The 22,981-nt window shown below is 38.0% G+C and overlaps 1 long non-coding RNA gene across 8 annotated transcripts in view; it reads right to left on the bottom strand.

Annotated features, from left to right (window-relative positions):
* LOC144314199 (uncharacterized) overlaps positions 1 to 22,981 on the bottom strand; it is a 32,299-nt gene that overhangs the window by 3,977 nt on the left and 5,341 nt on the right. For 7 of the 8 annotated variants that reach the window (XR_013380031.1, XR_013380018.1, XR_013380030.1 and 4 more), the window contains exons 2-3: positions 18,631 to 18,729; positions 4,031 to 4,085 (exon numbers count right to left, since the gene is read on the bottom strand). This is a non-coding gene — a long non-coding RNA (uncharacterized LOC144314199). The remainder of the gene's footprint in view (positions 1 to 4,030; positions 4,086 to 18,630; positions 18,730 to 22,981) is intronic. The other variant, XR_013380009.1, reaches the window with a different exon arrangement.

Below are 22,981 nucleotides of genomic sequence, written 5' to 3'. Positions count from 1 at the left end.
CAGAAATAAAATATGTATCTTTTAGAACACTGAAGAAGGAAAAGGGAACAAAATCAATCCAACTGGAATCAGTAAAAACCCAAACAACAAGAAAAAAAATGTTAAATAGCACACATAAGATGGTGGAGATAAATCCATCAGTAATCCTAATAAGTGGAAACATTAAATTCAGCTGTTAAATAGCAGAAATTATCTGAATTGAAATACAAATCCTATATGTATGCTCTTTGCAAGCATAAAAGGGAAGAATGCCCAAAATGCGAAGTAAAATTATGGAAAAAATACACCAAATATTAAACAAATGAAGGCAAAAAAGCAGTATTAATCAGATGAAATAAAATTTAAGGAAATAGGGGAACTTAGCTGGCTCAGGTGTTAGAGCATGCAACTTTTTTTAAAAAAGATTTTATTTATTTATTCATGAGAGACACACACACACACAGAGGCACAGACACAGCCAAAGGGAGAAGAAGGCCTCATACAGGGAGCCTGACGTGGGACTGGATCCCAGGACTCCAGGATCACACCCTGGGCCAAAGGCAGCGTTAAACCACTGAGCCACCCGGGCTGTCCTAGAGCATGCAACTCTTGATCTCAGGGTTATACGTTTAAACTCCACACTGGGTATAGAGATTACTTAAAAATAAAATCTTTAATAGAAAATACTTTAAGGCAATAGTATTAGGTATTAGAAAGGGCTACCATTGGGTGCCTGGCCAGCTCAGTTGGTAGAGCATGGGACTCTTGATCTTAGGATCATGAGTCCAAGCCCCACGTTGGACATGGAAGCTACTTAAAAAATGGGAGAGCCTATCATTAACAATAAAAAGAACAACCACCAAAAAAATATAATAATGCTGACTTGCATGCCCCCAAAAATATAGCCTTAAAATATTTATAAAGATAAATAATGATATATATACTAAAGAAATTATTAAATCCCCCATCATGGTAGGTATTTTTTTTTAAGATTTTATTTATTTATTTGAGAGAGAGAAAAAACACAAGTGGAAGGAGGGGCTGATAGACAAGCAGGCTCCCTGCTAAGCAGGGAGCCTGACCTGGGGTTCAATGCCAGGACCCCAAGATCATGACCTAAGCATGATAGGTATTTTTAACACATCTCTCGGAAACTGATATAGAAAGCTTACAATTAATTAGGAAGTATAAAATGTCTTGAACAACACAATTAATAAGCTAGCTCTAATGAACATATACAGAATCCTGCCCCCAATAATTATGGAAAACCGATAATTACTAGAAAGTGACACAATCCAGTCACAACAAATACCAAAGAATTCATTTCATACACAGCACATTTCATAGCACAATGCACCATCATCAGAAATTTAAAAACCAACAAATTTAGAAATCCTATCACTTTAAAAACTAAAAAGCACTTTAAGACAGATTGATCGATCAATCAATAGATGAAATATATGAAAGGGCAACTAGATAGATACAGAAAAGATGATAGAATCATACCATAAAAACAATTTCATGACCTGCTCTGTCATTTAATAATATATTGGGCATCTCTTTCCATGTTAATAACTGTAGAGCCAAAAAAAAAAAAAAAAACTGTAGAGCCATACCATCAGTTTAACGATGATATAGCACATCGTTGTCTGAATGAACCATAACTTATTTGTTGTTGAACCATTTATGAGTCAATATTTTGGTTATATGGAAGAGAATGCAGCTTGTCCCCTAAAACCCATCGTTCTCTTCTTCCTTAGTGACAAGACTCCTAGTTTTTAGCTGGTAGGTGCTGTCTGGAATAAAGGCTGATTTCCCAGTTTGCTTTGCTCTTAGGTGTGGCCATGTGACCCAACTGAAATGTCATGCTCAACTTCCAGGACATATCCTTAAAGAAAAGAACTGTGCTTTTCTTCCTTCTTATTGTCCTAGGGTATCTTCATACACTATTTCCTGTGTGTATGGATGAAATGCTTGGAGATCAAAGAGCTATTTTGGATCACAAGGTGGAATTCTCATCTTAAGAGATTGTAGACAAGATAGAATGAACCTGCGTCACTGTTAATCATGGAGTTGCAGTATCAGCCATGGATTGTTTTATCTTAAGACTTTCATTTATATGGCAAGAAAATAAATATCTACCTCATTTAAGCTTTATTATTTGGGATTTTCCAAATAACACGTTTTCCCAAATATTTTGGTGTAATGATCAGCTGCTATAAGCATTCCTTTGTGCCTATATTTCCCTACTTTTTTTTTAAAGATTTTATTTATTCATGAGAGACACACAGAGAGAGAGAGGCAAAGACACAGGCAGAGGGAGAAGCAGGCTCCCTGTGGGGAGTCCAATGTGGGACTCAATCCCGGGACCCTGGGATCATGACCTGAGCTAAAGGCTGATGCTCAACCACTGAGCCGCCCAGGTGTCCCTTCCCTACTTCTTCCAATAGAATGTGTAAGTCATGGGATATATCCTTTTATTTTTTAAAGATTTATTTATTTATTTTAGAGAAAGAGAGGAAGGGGGGCAGAAGGAGAGAGGGAGTCTCAAATAGACCACTTTCTGAGCATGGAGCTGGATGTAGGGCTCTGTGTCACCACCCTGAGATCAGAACCTGAGCTGAAATCAAGAGTTGGACGCTTACTGACTGAGCTACTTAGGCACCTCAGGATATATAGCCTATTAAAGGTTTTTCGGATATATTGCCAAATCTCATTCATTTTCACTTTGCCAATCAGATGGGCCGAAAATATGATTTTTGGATTACTAGAATGGTTAAACTTTAAAAAAAATTGTTTACCATTTGTGTTTATTCCATGTTGTTTTTTTAAGTTCCTTACCCATTATTCTATCAAAGCATTCTCTTACATTAGATTTTAGAAGACTAAATATTGGGTACTTAAGCCTTTGTCTGCCTTATATATTATAAATATTTTCTTTGGTCACTTCACTATCGTTAAATATTAATTGTGGTATTTTTATGTGGAATTTTTAAAATTTATCAAGACTTCATTTTCTATCTTTGGTATCATTTTTAGAAAGTTCTCTCTTCTCTCAGACTGTAGAAAAATGATATCCACTAATAGCCTATGATATCCACTAACACTTTTATGTATTGTTTTAGTTTTATTTAACTTATTTAGAAATTATTAATCCATCTGGTATTTATTTTGTTATATTATAGGGATCCAAATGTTTATTTTCCCAAGTGATTAACCAAACATTTCCCCCTTTATTAAACAGGTCATCCTTTATCCCCTGATACAAAATGCCATTTCTAGGAAGAACTAAATTCTCCTTGCATACAAGGATCACTTTTGAACTTTCAGTTATGTTCTATTAATCTATATATCTATTTCTTTACCAGTGCCATAACTTTACTCTAGCTTTTAAATATTTGTATAATAACTGATATGGTAAATCCTCCCTAATAAATTTTTTTAAATTTCTCAAAATGAACTTTATGCTTTTTTAATGCTCTGACAAAACAACAAAAACAAATTCTATTAAAGCTGGGACTTATATTTGAATTTCATTATAGTTTTAGATTGATTTGCAATTAGTTGACCCTTTTTCATTATTGACTCAATATGATATTGATATGACCCACCGATAGGATATTTTTTATTTTTTTTCTAAAAGATTGTATTTATTTGTTCATGCGAGACACAGAGAGAGAAAGGTAGAGAAACAGGCAGAGGAAGAAGCAGGATCCCTTCAAGGAGCCCAATGCAGAACTCGATCCCGAATCCTAGGATCACACCTGGAGCCAAAGGCAGACACCCAACTGCTGAGCCACCCAGGTGTCCCAATATTTTTTATTTTCAAAGGAAGTCACTTTGGTCTTTTTCTAAGATGTTATCAGACCCTTGAAAGGTCATGAAGCCTCTTGTATGAGAGTAAGAGAGTCATAAAACCAGGCTTTGCCTCCAATGTGCTAATATTCCACTAAAGATCATTAACATTGCATTGAATTGATATGAAGTCATGTAAAACAGAAATAAAACTCTCCAGAACTTTATTATTATAAATACACTGCCCTGTACTTACATCTCTCAAAGCTGGCTAGAATGACAAATGACAGTAAGACCAGAGTGGGATTGATCTGGAATGGTAAAAAAAAGAGAGTAAAAGGCATTGCAGATAGAAGTAGCATTTGGATGGGGCAAGGCAAATTATGAAGCAGATTCACATGTGTTCTAGGCTAGCAAAGATAATATGAATGCACAATATTTTTTATATTTTTATTTGTTTTTATTTAAGTTTGATTTGCCAGTATATAGTATAACACCCAGTGCTCATGCCATCAAGTGCCCTCCTCAGTGCCCGTCACCTAGTTATCCCAACCCCCTGTCCACCTCCCCTTCCACAACCCTTTGTTTCTGAGTTAGGAGTCTCTCATGGTTTGTCTCCCTAATTTTTCCCACTCAGTTCCCTTCCTTTCCCTTATAATCCCTTTTACTATTTCTTATATTCCATGTATGAGTGAAACCGCATGATGATTGTCCTCTGATTGACTTATTTTTTTAAAAGGGAAATTAGGGAGAAGGGACCAATTGTTAGAAACCCTTTTCAACATGGATCAGCAATATGGATTTTACCTGAGTAAAATTTTTGACTTATTATAGTTTTTGAAAATGGGTCTGAAAAATCAAAATGGTGCTTAAGAAAGATCATCCTTGCTGCAATGAGCACACAAGTGTGGAGTAGGAAGGTGATTAACAGACTCTTACGGGAAGTGGTACAGTAATTTATTTCGGAATGTAATTTATTTACTCAATTTTTTATAGGTTATTAGTCATTATGTGCCTAGCATTGTGTTAGCATTAAAATGATTTTGTTTGCACCCCAACATCTATTTTTACAAGGCCTTCATGACAGACGTCTAATAACACCACTTATGAGGAGGGAGACATTCCCCAGGTACTTCTGTACTTTGTTCAACAGAAATTTAACTGCCCAAGTGGATGTGTGATTGATGTTATTCAATGATTAATGCAGCAAACTCCCTACTTTATCCTCTGCAGCAGAAATCTCCATTTAACCCCCTGGGATATGTAAGTGCCTCATTTCTTAAGAAACTACAGTGAGATTAGGAAGAAGGGAAGGCTTCACAAAGCAATTAGGACGAGGGCAGTTGAATCTATCCTCCTCCTTATTGAAAAGCAGCTTCGACCAAGGTACTGCCTTTCTAAAATAAACTTTAACCTCCAAAGGAGTTTGCAAGAAAATTTGATAGGAATATAAGAGGAATAAATAAAACAACCTTTAGGACAGGCTGGTTTTTTTTTTTTCTTTCAGTGCCTTGAGTCTTCTCATCTGTTTTTTTTTTTCTTTCAGTTCCATGAGTCCAACAGCAGAAAATCTCCCTGAAATAAGCATTTCTAAGTGCATCAGAGTTGCTTTCCAGTCTGCAAAAGCCACTTTCCTGTAGCATGAATATTTTATTTTTTTCTCATCATGTAACTGACATCTACATGATGTGAAGCAAAATACTTTTGGTTCTTGTCACTGCTATTTACAACTGGAAGAGTTATCTGGAATTGGATCCATCCTGCAAAAGAGCTTCAAAAATAGGTGCCTCATCTTGTGCCTTTAATTCCTCTCCACTTGCCCTTCATCTTCATTAATAGCAATGAAATGAGACAGTATGAGAAAAGATGAAAAAGTGCTACATATAAGTATGGGCTGGTGTTTTTCATTTTGTTTTGTAAATAAATGTACATTTAACTTTTGTTTTTAAAGCCCTCTTCCCTCTTGGACCTGGTGTGCCCATGTTTGTAAGCATCTTCTTCTGACTTCAGGGGCACCTTAATCTCCTTTAGTCAACTATCTTCTTTAAGATCTTATTTATTTAAGACAGAGAGAGAGAGAGAGAGAGAACATGACCATGAGCGGGGGGAAGTGGAGGGGAGAAACAAAGGCAGAGGGAGAAGCAGACTCCCTGCTGAGCAGGAAGCCCAATACAGGGCTCCATCCCCAGGACCCTGGGATCAAGACCTGAGCGGAAGGCAGACGGCTGAAAGAAGAAAGCAAAGCAAAGTAGTAATGTGGGACAGAATAATAAACAGATAAAAAGTTCCTCTACTTTCCCACTTCCCTGTGGTTTTTAGGCAAATGGGATTATATTATATATGTTCTCTAACTTGCTGTTTTTGCACAAAACAATTTACCTTGGACTTCTTTCTAGGAGCATATATAACTCATATCCTTCCTATGAACATTTGCATGCAAGCAGAGATGTACCCTAACATATAAAAGAACCAGATTCTCATGGACGGATCTTTGGTGGGCTTTTGGCTATTTACAAAAAATATGACAATGATTATTTTTGTTCACATGTATAAAAACTATAAATGTCTAAATGGAATTAGAAGATCAAAAGATGTATAATTTACATTTAAAAGCAAAATTTTCATGTTAAAATTTAATACATCCCGCCAAATGGCTCTCAAAAAAGGTTGTATCACTAAATTTACACTCCTATTGATGCTACCTGAGACTGCAGATTTCTCAAGCCCAAAACAATATTTTCATCCCTGGCAATATGAAAGAAAAAAATTCACTTCTCAGTTTTAGAAGTTTGCATTTGTTCAATTATAACTGAACTTGAACTTTGCATACAGTTAGCAATCAGTTTTTCCACTTCAAATAAACTGTTGTTTTTAAGATTTTCTTTTTTTTTTTTAATTTTTATTTATTTATGATAGTCACACAGAGAGAGAGAGAGAGAGAGAGGGGCAGAGACACAGGCTGAGGGAGAAGCAGGCTCCATGCACCGGGAGCCTGACGTGGGACACGATCCCAGGTCTCCAGGATCACGCCCTGGGCCAAAGGCAGGCGCCAAACCGCTGCGCCACCCAGGGATCCCTAAACTGTTGTTTTTAAATTGACTTGTTTACCTTTGTATCAATATGTAAGAACATTCAGCATTAAGGAAATTAACACCTTGGCTTATGTATTATATTTTTCTAAAACTGTATAATAAACATTCTACTTTAAAAGGATATTCCAAGTTTTATAAGCAGACCCCTTATTCAGGGCGAATTTGATTTAAAATCATTTCTGTTTAACTCTCGCACTAGGGAAACTGGATTTAATCAATTTTTCCAGCGAAAGTGCATTCTCCTATTTTATTTAATCTTAAAATAGTTGTTCAATGTAACTTTAATACAGTCATTACCTCAAAAATAGATTTATGTTTCACAAAGAATCAAAAATTAGGAAAGAACAATGAAAAGTCAAATAATGATAACCATCTTCATGTCTCATGAAGTCTTTTTTAAAGTTTTACTTACTTATTTGAGAGAGAGAGAATGAGAGACAGCACAAGTGGGAGGGGGAGGGAGAGGGAGAGAAAATCTCAAGCAGACTCCACACTGAGCACAGAGCCCGACACAGGGCTCAATCCCACTACCCTGCCATCAGGACCTGAGGTGAAACGAAGAGACAGATGCTTAACCACTGTACCACCCAGGCACCCCTCATGAAACCTTTAGAATAAAATAAATTGAGAATATAAAGCATAGGGGTGCCTGGGTGGCTCAGTGGTCAGGTGTCTGCCTTTGGCTCAGGTCGTGATCCCAGGGTCCTGGAATTGAGTCCCACACTGGGCTCCCCGAGGGGAGCCTGCTTCTGCCTATGTCTCTGCCTCTCACTCTGTCTCTCATGAATAAATAAAATCTTTTTAGGGCAGCCCCGGTGGTGCAGTGGTTTAACACCGCCTGCAGCCCAGGGCGTGATCCTGGAGACCCTGGATCAAGTCCCACATCAGGCTCTCTGCATGGAGCCTGCTTCTCCCTCTGCCTGTGTCTCTGTCTCTCATTCTCTCTCTGTGTCTCTATGAATAAATAAATAAAATCTAAAAAAAAAAAAAAAGGAAAATCTTTTTAAAAAGAATATAAAGCATAGAACATTTATGAGGATTTCCAGCCTTGCTTGGGAAGTGTCCTTAATTACTTTGCCAATTTTTTTTTTTCAGTATCCTTCCTACTGCAATTCTCTCTTTGGAGGATGTATCCCAGATTCTCTTTATCCGTGTCTCCTCCCTTTCATAAATTAGCACACCTATCCTTGGTAATTATGTATTTTCTGAGGGAAATAACACTTGACTTAAAAGTTAATCATTGTTAGATTCCATACACAATATTATAGGAACATCATTGTCCAGAACTCGGACCACCAGGCAAGCAGTCTATCAGCAACTGTCTTTCTACCTTACTTAACTAATGCTCATCAAAGTGCTATCTCTGGAAATTCTGGCATAGTGATGTTGAATGAAGTAGTCTAAACACTAAAGGCTGTTTTGTATAAAATGAAATTCTTTATTTTTTGTCAATTTCTGAGAATCATGTCAGTCTACAATTTAACCCCTAAAATCTATGAACTTGTGACTCAAGCATTTTATACAAAGATAACTATTTACCTATGTGTACAAACCACTGTTTCAAGTTCCAAGTAGTTTTTGATGCTGAATGGTTTATTTGTTTATCAGTCAACTGATTGATTTTATGATGTAAGAAATACATTACTCCTTGGATGAAAGAGTCTATTAAATTGCAGGCATTGTAATAAACCGACTAAATTAAAATCTGATAAAATTAAAGGGAGGTAGAGAAAATAATGTGCTGGTGGTTAACATTTTTAGTTTATTTTTAAATACAATGAAATGAGGGTTGTTATTGAAAACATTTCATTGAACACTTTTATTTATAATATAAAATATTATTGTTATTTTATTGATATTTGTTTTTCTATTTTTTTATTTTGTTTTTGTTTCTGTTTGGGCAAGGGAGATCAGTGCATTTTATTTTTGTTTTGTCTAAGTAAAGGAAAAAAGACAAAACATATCAGAAGACAGGCAGACTTTCAGCCCACGGATTATCTGGAGGTGGTGACATATACAGACCTTCCCATTCATTACACCAATATTTACTGAACACCTACTGAGATTAATTTGGGTAAGAACTGAATTAAAAGCTTTTGAAATCTGAGTCAAGGGCTCAGGTAATTCACTGAGCTTAGAAACTCCTCAGAAATCCCAAGTCACTGGGGTTTTAATCCAAAGTTTCTGTCTACCCCAAAATAAATTCAAATTTTAGTTATGCTATGTTAATAACAATTGTGGAAATATAATCAATATGTCATTAGATGATTGCATTTCTTTAAAAATTACTTTATATTACATCTTAATGTATTCACAAGATAAAGATGGTTTAGGGGGAAATGTCAGTACTACTAGTTTAATAAAGCATTTACTTTTACATGTAACAGAATTATTATCGATTGTAACCCTCATTGCTCTCTGAGAATAAATTCTTGCAGCAGGAGGGCTGGCAGTTTACTGGGTGTTGGCATAAGCTAGGGCACTGGGGTGACTGAATTGCCCTGCTTGATAGGCAAGGTGGGTAGCAAATAGGATTACTTCAGGGGAAATGCTGGGGACAGGAGTATTGAGTGAATCTCCAGCTGAGACTGTGTTGCAGAGCATATCTTTATAAGGTAAATCCCAATAGCTGAGGACTGTGGGGCAGGGGTGGGGTAAGAGATGTTCAGTGGGATTGTGGGTTTGAACTTTGCATCAGGTGGGATGCAACCTTTTATGATGCTACCACAAATCTTTAAGGATTGTGGACTATTTCTTGTGGAAGCCAGTGAATAGAAGGAGTTGATGTCAAGATCAGCTCCAAGTAAAAACAATGCAATATAGATGAAAAGCAGAGGAGATGCCTCAGTAACATATACTGAAAAATAAAAATTAAAATAACAGAATTATATGTCAAATGCTTTGCCATTTGGTTGTGCCTGGGGTTGTTATTAGGCCCGGGCAACACTTCTCAAGGCACAGAGGCCTGCCTCTCTGGAATTACAATCAGAATTCTCGACAAACACACTCAGAGATTAAATCTTTCCAAAGCAGACCTCTATGGGTGGTTTATTAAAAGAACTTACACACACATAATCCTCCACAGAATTTTAAGTCTTAAGGGAGCTGAAAGCCAACATTATCATGGTTTATAAGTCAATTGAGAAAATTTTTTCTTATGCAAAACATGTTAGAAATTCTTATAAGTCTATTTAATTTCCATAGATTTTAAAGGAAAAACAAGTGTTTCTATGTGGTCTCTGCTCCATTATCACATATTTCAGGGCTATTCACACCATTCTATTCTTAATCATTTAAACAACAAATCTATTATAGCATGTGTCTGATACTTAATAATGGTGAGAGAAGACTGTCTTCAAGCTTCTCAATCCCTAATGTCGGTAACTTTCCCCTGCAAGACTGTGCTCACTGTGAATGCCCAAATGAAGTCTCTACAGGCTTCCAGAAGAAATAAAATCAGTTGGTAAGAAATGTCTGACTCCAGCAGTACTTTTTTCACAGATTGGTAGGTGATTTGCATGCTAGTCAAGGATGTTGCAAATGCCTCCCTGATTTATATCACCAAGACAGAGAAATTAGATGATGACAGAATGTGTGTGAAAGTTCTTTGTAAAGTAGCAACAAAATATAGTTCTCTAGTATCAAAGACAGACACAACTAACAAGACAGTCTCAGGAATAACCATGAGGCAAAGGAAAAGTATTTGCTTATGAAACCAGAATTATAAATAATGAGGTACAACTATACACTAAATGCCATAAAGATTCATTTTCTTGTATACATTGAGATGCTGAATTTTTTTTTTTTTTTTGAGAGAAAGAGAGAGCACATGTGCATGCACATAGAGGGAGGGGCAGGGGTAGAAAGAAAATCTTGAACAGACTCCATATTCAGTGTGGAGCCTGACGTGGACTCGATCTCATGACCTGAGAGGTTATTATCATGACCTAAGGCAAAATCAAGAGTAGGATGCTCAATCAACTGAGCCACCCAGGTGCCCCATAATTTTAAGAGATTCAATGCATGTGTTGATATAGTTTGTGTCATTCAGAGTCCTTTTATTGATAGTGTATGGTCATTTTCATTTTCCTAGCAGCTATTGTTTTTTATTAATTTCTAATTTTACTGCATTATGATCAGAGCACATGTACTGTATGAAACCAATTTTTTTTATTGAGATTTCTTTTGTGGGAAGTATTGGAATTGTTGGATTTTTTTCAAACTAGGTAGACACTTGTTTTTGCTTTTCCTTCTTGAGAATCAGTGTATTTCTTCCATGTTTAGATTCTAATATTTCATTATAGAAAATTGTCATTAACTTTTTGAATATTGCCCGTCTCCCATTTGCTCCTCTCTCCCTGAGACACAGCAGGTGCTTGTTGGACCTTCTCGTTGTGTCTTCCACACCCTGAACCATTCTTTCATCTCTTCCACCTCTTTCTCTGTGTTCTTCATTCAAGGTGGTTTCCTCAACTATATCTTCCAATTTGCTAATTTTCTCTTTCAATGTGTCTAATATGCTAATTTAACTCATTCAGTGGGATTGTAATGACTGTAATTTCCATTGCTAAATATTCCATTTGTTTCTTTCCAGATCTGCCTATTCTTTCTTTCTATGACATCATGTGGTTTTGTTACATATTCAATTCTTTTTAAAGATCTCTTTGCTTATTCCTTTTATTTTAGAGTGTCTGATTTTTGTTCTTCCATCTGTAGTTGTTTTGGTGCAAAGTCTCTTGATTTTTGCCTCTAATAATTCTCCTCTAAGATGGCATTCCTTATGTACTTTGTAACATTTTGCTGTTGTGGTTGTGAATTCATCTTCAGGGGGGGGTTCAGCTGTTTTTCTGGGAGAGGTTTCTGTTATGGACTAAACCATGCCCCCCACCCCCAACTCATATGTTGTAGCCCTAACCCCCAATGGGACTGTATTTAGACATACAACCTTTAAAGCACTGATTTTTTAAAGATTTTTTTAAGTAACCTCTGTACCCAAAATGGGCTCTAACTCACAACGCCAAGATCAAGAGTTGCATGCTCCACCAACTGAGCCAGCCAGGTGCCTCTTAAAGAGGTGATTAAATAAGGTAATAAGGGTAATCTGATAGACTCATGATGTCCTTATAAGACAGAAGCACTGGGGTGACTCAGTAAAGCATTTGACTCCTGATTTTGGCTTAGGTCATGATCTCAGGGTGGTTAGATCAAGGTCTACATCGGGCCCCATGCTGGTTGTGGAGCCTGTTTAAGATTTTCTCTCTCTCATGGGCACCTGGGTGGCTCAGTCAGCTAAGTGCCTGCCTTTGGCTCAGGTCATGATCCTGGGGTCCTGGGTCGAGCCCCACAATGGGCTCTGTGCTCAGTGGGGAGCCTGCTTCTCCCTCTCCCTCTGCTTGCACTCTGTCAAGTAAATAAATAAAATCTTCAAAAAAATTTTTTCTCTCTGCCCCCCCTCCTCAAAAAAAAAAAAAATAGTGCAAGAGACATTGAGGTGATATGCACACACAGAGGAAAGGCCATGTGAGGATGTGGCAGGAAGGCAGCTGTTTGCAAGCCAAGCAGAGAGGCTTCAGGAGAAAGTAAACCTGCTAATATCTTGATCTTGGACTTCTAGCCTCATTCTGCTGCTTAAGACACGCAGTCTGTGGCATTTTGTTATGGTGTCTTAGCTGACTGACTAGTTCCTGACCCACCGGATGTGAAAGTGATCTTACAGAAAGGGGGTTCTGCTTCTGTCAGATTCCTAAGGACTCCCAAGGCTCTGGATGTAGTTTTATGTGAATTTATTGGCTTAGAGAGTGCTCTCCAAGAAAATGGACTTACGGCTAGCTTTCTAAACAAATAATATAAATTCAATCCTCTCAGGATACGGCCTAGGATGGGATCAGTTTTTCTCAAATGATGTCCCTTCCCTGGCCTTTGCCTACTCTTGGGCTCAAATATAGCAAACGTCTTTGCTCTTTCCTTTGGCCAATGAATGGAATTTTGCTAGTTCTCCTGAGGCTCCGGGCTCTCTGCAAGGGACGGGCTTCAGCCTCCCTGCCCAGTGAGTCTAAAGCTTTATCTCCTGCCTCCAGCTCTCCCTCCTCCTCTGCCCATCCTCATCCCCAAGGGCATTTACCCAAGGCTAAAACCCCCAGAGGTCCCTGCAGCATTGGCCTGTATTTTTGGCTTTGGCTTTGGCTTCTTGCTTTGTTTCTGACATCTGGGCAGTTTGTTGTTCCATTTTATTCATCACTTTCATGAATTTGTACTGGAAATAGTAATATAAGCAAGTCTTTTCATGTCACATTTGTCTGCCATGTTCACTTTCTAGTGAGTACTAGAAGGTGTAGATTTTTTTTCTAACATGCTAGAAGTATATTTGTCTTTGTGAAGTAGGACTAAATTTGTCTTCGTAGAGTAAGATTATATGAGTTAGTCAGAAAATTCATCACAACTATTTTTTTTAAAAGGTTGTATTTTGGGTAGGAGAATATATTGATTTTAGAATGAGTAGCCTTCAAAACTGTGATGGCATTATCACCAGGGACCGTATTTCCAGACTTGACATCAGTGTGATACGCACACACACCTGCAGCTTTAGAGAAAACAAATGTAAAAAGGTATATATAAGTTGAAAAGCAACAAAAAAGTCTTCACCTTTGTGCTCATGTTATAATTACGAAGTCACCACCATCTCACCAGCCTTTAGTACACTACTATAGACCTAACAATGCCTCCCAAAATTCACATGTTGAATCCCTACCCCAATGTGATGGTATTTGGCCTTTGGGAGGTACTTAGGGCTAGATGAGGTAGGGCATTATAAGGTTAGCTCCCTCAGAAGGAAATCAGTAGCTTTATAAGAAGGGGAAGACAGAGAGACCACCCTCTCCCTCTCAGGCACTCGAAGACACAAGGAGAAGGCTACTTGCAAACCAGAGAGAAGGCCCCTCCTTACCAGGAACTGAATCAGCTGGCACTTGGATCTTGCATTTCCCAGCCCCAGAATTGAGGAATAAATGTCTATTGTTTAAGCCATTCAGGCCATGCTATTTTGTTATAGCAGCCTGAGCAGACTAATACCTCCAAATACTGTTCATTTAGTTGGAATTCATTTTCCTACCCTCTCCTTATGGTGTCCCTACATACTTACCAGATAAGTAATAAATGTAGCTTGTGATTACCCAAATTCAGAATATTTACTGTGAAGTCAAGTTTCTGAAACCCATTTAAAGCTCTTCTCACTACGATGTATTCTTAATTATTTGAATTCTCCCTCTTATTCAGCTATCTGAGGTCTGATGAAGATTAATGTATTCAAGAGCCCACAACACCAGACTTCATGCTGGGAGGTGTCAGATGATCTTACCAGTATGTAACCACCAATAAACAGCATGTCCTGGGGAAAGGCTAAATGGGTGAAATGTGCATGCTGTCAGGTGCTTGCAGCGTTAAGTGTTCTCTTAACAACCTGGTTTGTGGGAAGAGGAAGAAGTACAATGTGCGCTCTCTCTCTTTTTTTTTTAGAGAGAGAACAGAGCGCATGCATGTGCTCGTGAGCTGTCCGGAGGGGCAAAGGGAGAGGAAGAGAGAATCTTAAGCAGGTTCCACGCCCAGCACAGAGCCCTATTTGGGAATCAATCTCACAACCCTGAGATCATGACCTGAGCTAAAATCAAGAGACTGGATGCTCAACCAACTGGGCCACCCTAGTGCCCCAGCACAATGCTCTCTCTTACTAAGGTATCATGAATTCAAGTTGAGAAGTCTATCGTATGAACAGAATAGGTCCATGTAGCCATCTAATAACAATGACTACCAGGAAGAGGAGTATTGAAGGAGGCTATGAATGAAGCTCCAAAAGGAACCAGGAGACTTTCTGCCTTTCTGCCTGTTCCATTATAGCTTCAACCTTACCAGTAATTCAAGTTGTCCTTAAAGGAGTCCTTGGGTGGAGTATGTGACTCTTTTTATTTAAGACTTATTGAGAGAGAGAGAGAGAGTACATGAGTGGTGAGAGGGGCAGAGGGAGAAAGAGAATCATCTAGCAGACTCCCGCCTGAGCAAGGAGTTCCACATGGGGCTGGGTCTCACAGCCCTGAGATCACGACCTGAGCCAAAAATCAAGAGTTGGCCACTTAATTGACTGAGCCACCCAGGCACAGAGCATGCAACTCTGGATCTCAGGGTTGTGAGTTCAAGCCCCATGTTGGGTGTAGAGCTTACTTTAAAAAAAAAAAGTCATAAAGGAGTCCCTGAAGCTTTAAATAGATCTGTTCTCTCCATTTCCATTTGCAAAGCAAATGACTTGGTTTTGTTATCCCAATTGCCATTCAATTTCCTGAAATGATGGCAAAATAAGTTACACTGTAATTGTCTGGATTTCTTTGTAAAAGAGTTATCGGCAGCCTGCCTTCTCCAAGAGGGGTCCTGAGTCGGCAGCACAGGTATCTCCTGGGAGCTTCTCCAATGAAGCATCTCAGGCCCCACTGAGGAGCTCTGAATCAGAATCCACAACTTATCAAGATCTCAGGACGAGGCAAAAGCACATTGGAGTTTGAGAAGCTCTGGTTTATTGTTTTGTTCTCTCCACCTAAAATAAAGTTACCTTTTTTGACTCATTAATAACACCTAGGGAACAAGATGAAAGTTTCCCTAGAAACATACCTAATGTGGCATTTTGCTATTCTATTAATAATTAGGAATCATAGTAGGGTCTCTTTCTCCACATATAAGAAAACCTAATATTTAAGTCTATAAGTGACTCAAAAAAATTGTCTCCATTTTGATTTAGTATGAATGCGGTCTTGCTCACAACTGCTAAATTGGAAGCAAAGAACTGCTTCCTTTCAGGTTAATGGGTTTTCCCTCATCAAGCTGTCCTTCTTTCATGTAATCTAGACTTGCCTCCACTTATTTATTTTTTTATAACTGTTCTTCTTTTTAATAGGATTATGCATCCTCCCAATATTAACAGCAATTAGACTCACCTCATGGCACGTCATGCCAACTCAATCTGCGACTGTCAGAGCAGGATGATCTTACTCTTGTCTCAGTAACAAACTCTGACAACCAAGACAAAGCAGCAGGCAACATACATGAAGAGAATTAACAATAAAGGATCACAGATGACAAGAACTTCTCAAACATGATGGCTGCCTCTGCCTGTTCTAACCACGTGGAAATAATGGCGTTCACTCTGCTAGGACCCAGAACACAGACACAGTCTGAAACCATATATTTTTCAGAAAAGTTTTTAAAGAAGACTCTCCAAAAAAAAAAAAAAAAAAGACGACTCTTTTAAAAGCCTTAGAAACATTAACATTCTCTTCCCAAATCTAATCTATTTAATTTTATTGGAAAACATTTACATAGCTCATCAGCAGACTCTCTAGTATTGAGTAATATTTAGCATGCTGTAATCACAGGAAGGAGAGATTTAGATTAAATGCTGCTTTTTATTACTATTCAATCATCATAAGTTGTTCCAATTTTTATCTTTTTAGTCAACAGATTTCAAAGGTGGGAAAATATCTTCATTTGCAGACATACCTGTATTTATCTCCTATTATATTTTCCATTAGTGTCTACATGAGATTTATTTTCAGTGATTCCCAACAAAGTAAAGGTGGATCTTCTAACCCCAGATGTTAATAATATAGCCAAATGCACTCTATCTCTTAGAGATGTTATGAGAATAAATCAGATAATATTTACAGGGGAATTTGACCTCACTAGAGGTAGTATATAAATGAAATGTGGGGAGAAAAAAAGCCTTTAAAGAAAAATTTCATTCAATGGTAGCCAGATTAACTTGACTGTACCAAATTATGTTCCAAGTAAATAAAACAAGCCTACTAATAATGGTTCTGCTGGTTGTGAAGAAATGCCAAATACTAACCGCCAATTTCCAGGTCTAGCCAAATCCTCATGCATCGGTTTGGATATACCATAAATGGAGCTCCCTGTCTATTTCTGTATCTCTATATTTATTATACTTGGGATACTGGTAAAAACCAGTTGGAGCTTATGTTGGAGTGGATTATCCTAAAATTATTTTAAACCTCCTTCTACACTTAATAACATATAAGGACTGTTAATAAAGCATTGATGTAAATAGAAATATAAGGGCCTCTGTAACACATATATATCCAGACAAACTATTTTTACATTTGTATTATCTAGAATCAAAAAGAGCTTTTAGCAGGACAATGGGCAAAGAAGAAATCATACTACTCCAGATCAAAAGGCCAAGTTTTCCTTAGAGTTACAAGGCAATTGTCAATTAAGTCTTAGAATTATTTGTGGGGCAGAGGAAAGCCCCTCAGCCCCAGATATTTCTCAAACATCCTGCCAAAATGACCCAAATTCTACCATCTTAAATGCTTCTGAGTTTAGGGAAATGACTCCACATTCATAGGAAAAGACAAAAATAAAAATTCATAGAAAAAGACAAAATTAAAAAGATAAAAAAGGCATGCAATAATGTAATAAACCAACACTTACTGTATACCTACCATGTGCCAGGCACTATTTTCAGTGCGTGGCCAGATCCCTATCATTTAATTCCCACTTCAGCCCTATAAAATAGGTAGTATTATTATCCCAGTGGTATAGATGTGGAAACAGTCACACAGAGGTTAAGAAAACTTGCTCAAGATGACACAGGCTACAAATGGCATACATATCTGGACTCCCACTCTGGCAGCCTGCCTCTAGGGTCCATGCTGGGAACCAATATGTTTTCCTACAAGTGTAGGAGGTAGCACCACACAATACATTACTGGTATTTTAAAACATTATTTATTTATTTCAGTAATCTCTCTCCCCAAACTCACAATCCCAAGCACGCTCCCCTGACTGAGCCAACTAGGTGCCCCTAAATTACTGTCTTTTTTTTTTTTTCAGTTCACTCTTTATTTGATGTGTGGTCACTCCTTCCCCTCCAACCTCGCCCCCCCCAGCCCATAAATACTAGAGGAGCTGCACCAGAAGAGGACACGAGGCTGAGTGGAAATTACTGTCTTAAAACAAAACAAACAATATTTTGCAATGAGTGAAATAAAGAAAAACGTGAAAGTTGAAAATGTTTAGATTGTGTTTAGGCCAACTGTTGCATTTTCTCAGGAAAGCCAAAATTTTAATGTTAGGGCACGCTTCACCTTTCCATTTTGAACAGAAGACTCCTGAATAGCAAGCACTCACTGTACCATCTTTTTGTGTTGAAACTGTTCACCAAGAATGCAGTACTAGATAATGTGCCAAAAGTAGACACTCAGGTGGAAATGAGAAATGCAACACGGAAATGAATTTAAAGACATAAATATCAGAGGAGCTCTGATTACATACTGTGAGTAACTGGTATCTGTAACGTGACTACTAACTTCTGTAGTAAGAGGCTACCACGGATCTTTAAATGCATAACAGCTTCTTGAGACATACAAGGTAAAAAAAAGGCCTTTAAAATTGTTGTCCAATGTCAGAAGTATGTGCTGCACATGTTTTCTTGTTTTGTTTTAGCCCATAAAACACACAGTTTTAAAAAAGAGATGAACTGATATTCTGGTTTCCCTGCTTCTAACAGAACACCGTAATATGGTTAAGTACAAACCTTTCCATAGCAACAGACATTGTGTATCAGACATGAACCCTATGTATCTCCCTTGAAGAAAGCTTTAAGGTTATAACAGACAAATTCAAAATAAAGCCTATGATCCCATCACCCTGAAGCCTGCTTCCCCAATGAGCTCAAGAAAGGATTCATTGACAAATGACTCACCATGGCTTCCTATAGCTCATTTCTTTGCCTTCCTTTTTCTTTAAATGGCACTTCAGCCTTAATAGTTACAAAGGTTTCAAGAGAGAAGACTAGCGCCACCTGAAAAAGAGAGGCCAAAAATCCAATACAATCATGGTTTGCAGAAGTTCATGGGGGGTAGTGGTTTCTCTACCTTGAGACCAAAGGCATTTCATTCCTGCCACCCTTCACTGCTTTATTTAGTGCTTTTCCACTCTATGAGCATTATGTGAACACTGATGCCTGGTTAGTTCTAATTCTAAAATCTGTATTTTGCATAAGGGAAAAGGTAACTTTGGGGAAGAGATCTTGAAATGTTTTCCTAAGTATGGATAAAAAACATGCTATGAAGCCACTGAGAGTAGTGGCCAAAGAAAGTGCAAACTGGGCTCATAAGGATATCATTGCATATGCAAACTATAATTACACTCCCCAAACACTTGCCCGGGTAGAGTGGGTGCCTCCATTTGCTCACCCCAATTAGGCAGGAGGCACTGCCTAGGGCCGGAGAGTAATCTACCCACTATTGTTTTGGTGTGGAGAGAAGTGAATGCTCTGTGCAGCTAACATTGTGCTTTGTTTTTAACATGCAGAACTAGGCTTGCAGACGCTATTGATTGTGCTTAGGAGAGAGGAAGTTAATGATATGTTGTGAGTTTATGTACTATATTTCATCCCTATTCAGGTTTAAACAGCATCCTCCTCCAAATCTTCTCCTCTAAAGGTTGCAGGCTGAAAAGTGAAACAGATGGTCCAGTTTTATATTTCTTTTCCTTTAGAATTTCTTATGCAGCTCAGGGACCTTGGTCTTCTGGGATCTCAAATTATATTTCAGCCCATTATACATATATCAGTTTTGATACTGAGATGGTACGTAAGAATTATTCAAAATCCACATGGCCGCAGCCTTGGCTGTTTCTTAGTGTGCCATGTGCTGTTCATTTTAATTGAAAATATTCTAAAAGCAAGATTGATGTGTTTTCTATCCCCCTAAAATAGAAGTGGGTTCTGGGCTCATAATTGAGCACTCATAAGCCCCCTCTCCTTATTACCATGCCCTCTCTAATTTGTGCCTCTGTTTGTACAATATAAATGGCCTTTAACGGCCCTTCACTCATACAATGGTCTCACTAACCCAAAGAAAATTAGTAGCAGGCAAAAGCCTATTTTTACTGACACAGAGACAAAAATGCTAATTACCTTAAAATATTCTCAAGTGTATATCTTTGGCATCCTTCCAGGCAAGGCTCAAAAGTTTTTTTTTTCCCCTGTTATTTACTAGTCATAGGGAAAGTTGTTTTTGTTTTATATTCAGGTTCACATAAGTAGGTTTATATTTATAATTAGAAATCTTTTATTTGGGGTCCAGTGTACCGGTGATAGGTGAAGCATTTGGTTTGCTTTCAACTTACTCATGGGTACACTTGAGAGAGTTGCCCGTTTTCATAATTATGTTTTGCACTATTTTTGTTAAGGCACTCAGAGACATTTGCAGAAAAATTATAACACCTAGAATTTTTAATTTAACATATTAACTACCACAAAATATTAACGTTTCCCCAGAATCTCTCTTAATCTTTCTCCGAAAATTAAATTTGTTTGTCCATGTTTACTATCTGCAGCACTCCTTTCTTTCCAAGATGGTTTTGAAACTGAAACCTGGGGGATCCCTGGGTGGCGCAGTGGTTTGGCGCCTGCCTTTGGCCCCGGGCGCGATCGAATCCCACATCAGGCTCCCGGTGCATGGAGCCTGCTTCTCCCTCTGCCTGTGTCTCTGCCTCTCTCTTTCTCTCTCTCTCTCTCTCTCTGTGTGACTATCATAAATAAATAAAGAAAAAAAAATAAAACTGAAACCTTTGATATACAAAATAAGTAATAATCAAGAAAATTAAATGCAACTTACTAAATTATAGTATCAGGTGTGCTGATGTGATACTGACATACAAATGATGAACTTTTTCATCATTTATGTGACAAATACTCATTGAGGATATATTATTTTCAGAATATCTTGCTAGGTCTGGCTATGTTTTTATAAAAAATATAAATAAGGTGGAAGTGCTCTTCTTTTTGAGGAAGTTTCAAAATCAAGTTTTGGGAAAAAATGTATTAGTACTAAAACTTAAGTAACAGTACAGAAGTACAGTAACATTGGAAGGCAGCAGGATATAAGAGACCACACGTTGGTGGAAGGGGAAATGATAATTAATGGCAAAAAACAAGTAGGGTCTAGCTCAATAATAAGCAATCAACTCAGTTTTTAAAAATAGGCAGAAGATTTGAATAGAGATTTCCAAAAAAATAAGATCTAATGACAAGCACATGAAAAGATGCTCAACATCATTAATCATTAGGGATATGAGCTATCACTACACACCCTCCAGGATGGCTATCATCAAAAAGACAGACAATATCAAGTGTTGGCATGGATATGGTGGAGACATTGGAACCGCTGTATATTGCTGATGGAAATATAAAGTGTTACGGCCACTTTGGATAACAGATTGGCAGTTTCTTAAAAACTAAAACATCAACTTACCATAAACTGCAACAATTCACTCCTAGGAATCTACTCAAGGGATAGAAAACATAAGTCCAAACAAAGCTGCATATGTGAAAGTTCAGAGCAGCATTTTTCATAAGAGTCAGATACTCAAAACAACACAAATGTCAGTCAGCTGATGAACAAAATGTGGTGCCCCCACACCATGGGATACTATTCAGCAATAACAAGGAAACAAGTACTGATACACGTTACAACATAGATGAATTGCAAAAACATAAGATAAATGCAAGAAGCCAGATGCAAAGACTCCATTTATAGGAAATGTCCAGAAAAGGCAAATTTATAGGCACATCAGAGATTTCTTGGGGCTGGAATAAGAAAAGGGATTAATTGCACAAGAGCCTACGGAAGCTTACTGGGGTCACGGAAATGTTCTCAAACTGGATTCTAGTGATGGTTGCATGACCATTTACATTTACTAAATATCAATCAGTGTGTGCTTACAATGAGTGGTTTTTATGGTACATAAATTGTACTTCAATAAATCTATTAAAGAAAAAAAACAGTTTAAGTGTCATATGTTTTCATAAGAGTGGGTGAAAGCCATAATCTGAATTTTTCATCTCTGCTTCGATGCTGAAATGTAACATGAATGTGTACCTGTGACAGTAAATGGGAAGAGTTCTTCACAGTTTGCAACGTCCCTTACAAGTTTCGGATTTATTTGCTCTTCACACCAATCCTGTGAGGCACAGGGAGCAAGTATTACATGATCTACAATAAGCACTATTCTTTTTCCTTTTAGCTTTGCCCTGGGGAAGCTTCAAATACTGTATCAATTACATAATTTAAAAGTCAAGGCCTATTATTTATTTATTTATTTATTTATTTATTTATTTATTTATGTTTATTTATTCACGAGAGACACACAGAGAGAGAGGCAGAGACACAGGCAGAGGGAGAAGCAGGCTCCCTCTGGGGAGTCTGATGCGGGACTAGATCCCAGGACCCAGGGATCATGGACCTGAGCTGAAGGCAGCCACTCAACCACAGAACCACCCAGGTGCCCCAAGGCCATCCTATTTACAACATAATCTGAATAAACCAGATAACAAACAGGATCGCAACCCTAAATCCTCCAGATGCTTTTACAAAGACAAGTTTCTTCCATTTGCCAAACAATCCTGAACCACAGGGAAGCCCCCACCTGGAGGCTCAGTATACTGGCTGTTGACAGGCTTGGCCCGCCCCCTTGTCCAGCTGCCTCACTGCAGCCTGGGGTGCTTGTTCACTCTGAAGCATTTGCATCTACAAATATTGAAATGCATGTAATATAATTGTATATACAATTAGGCACACAACGGCTAACATTTACAGGAGCTAATATTCCCTGGCAGAAGCAGAGCTGCCAAAAAAGCAAAAATGGAAACCAGTGTATTGATTTGGTTCATAGCAAACCCTTCTGTAGGATTTCTCTTGAAAGCTCAGAAGGAACTAAACAAACAAATCCAACTTAGCCTGAAGCAGAGAATGACATGTTTAAGAAATGTGACTTATAAACAAAATGTCCAATTATGGAATTGAAAATGTATACGGCATATGCACAAATAGGCTTAGATGAGTTAAAACCACCCAAAGCTCCCTTATTTTAATAATATGTTATGCGACACAGGCCACACTCAGTGGTCTGCAGTCAGTGCAAGATTTCGAGCTCTGGTCTATGAGGTCAGCCTCTGTGATGAGGCCTCCCCCTGCCGCCCACTGCTCAAGGAGTTATGTGTGGAAGGAGCTCTCAGTGTGGACCAGGCCCAGAGTCATCTCCACATC

This window comes from Canis aureus, chromosome 1 (genome assembly GCF_053574225.1).
Source record: "Canis aureus isolate CA01 chromosome 1, VMU_Caureus_v.1.0, whole genome shotgun sequence".
Lineage (NCBI taxonomy): Eukaryota > Metazoa > Chordata > Mammalia > Carnivora > Canidae > Canis > Canis aureus.
Note: the sequence above shows the minus strand (reverse complement) of the source record. Positions and strands in the feature narration are given on the sequence as shown.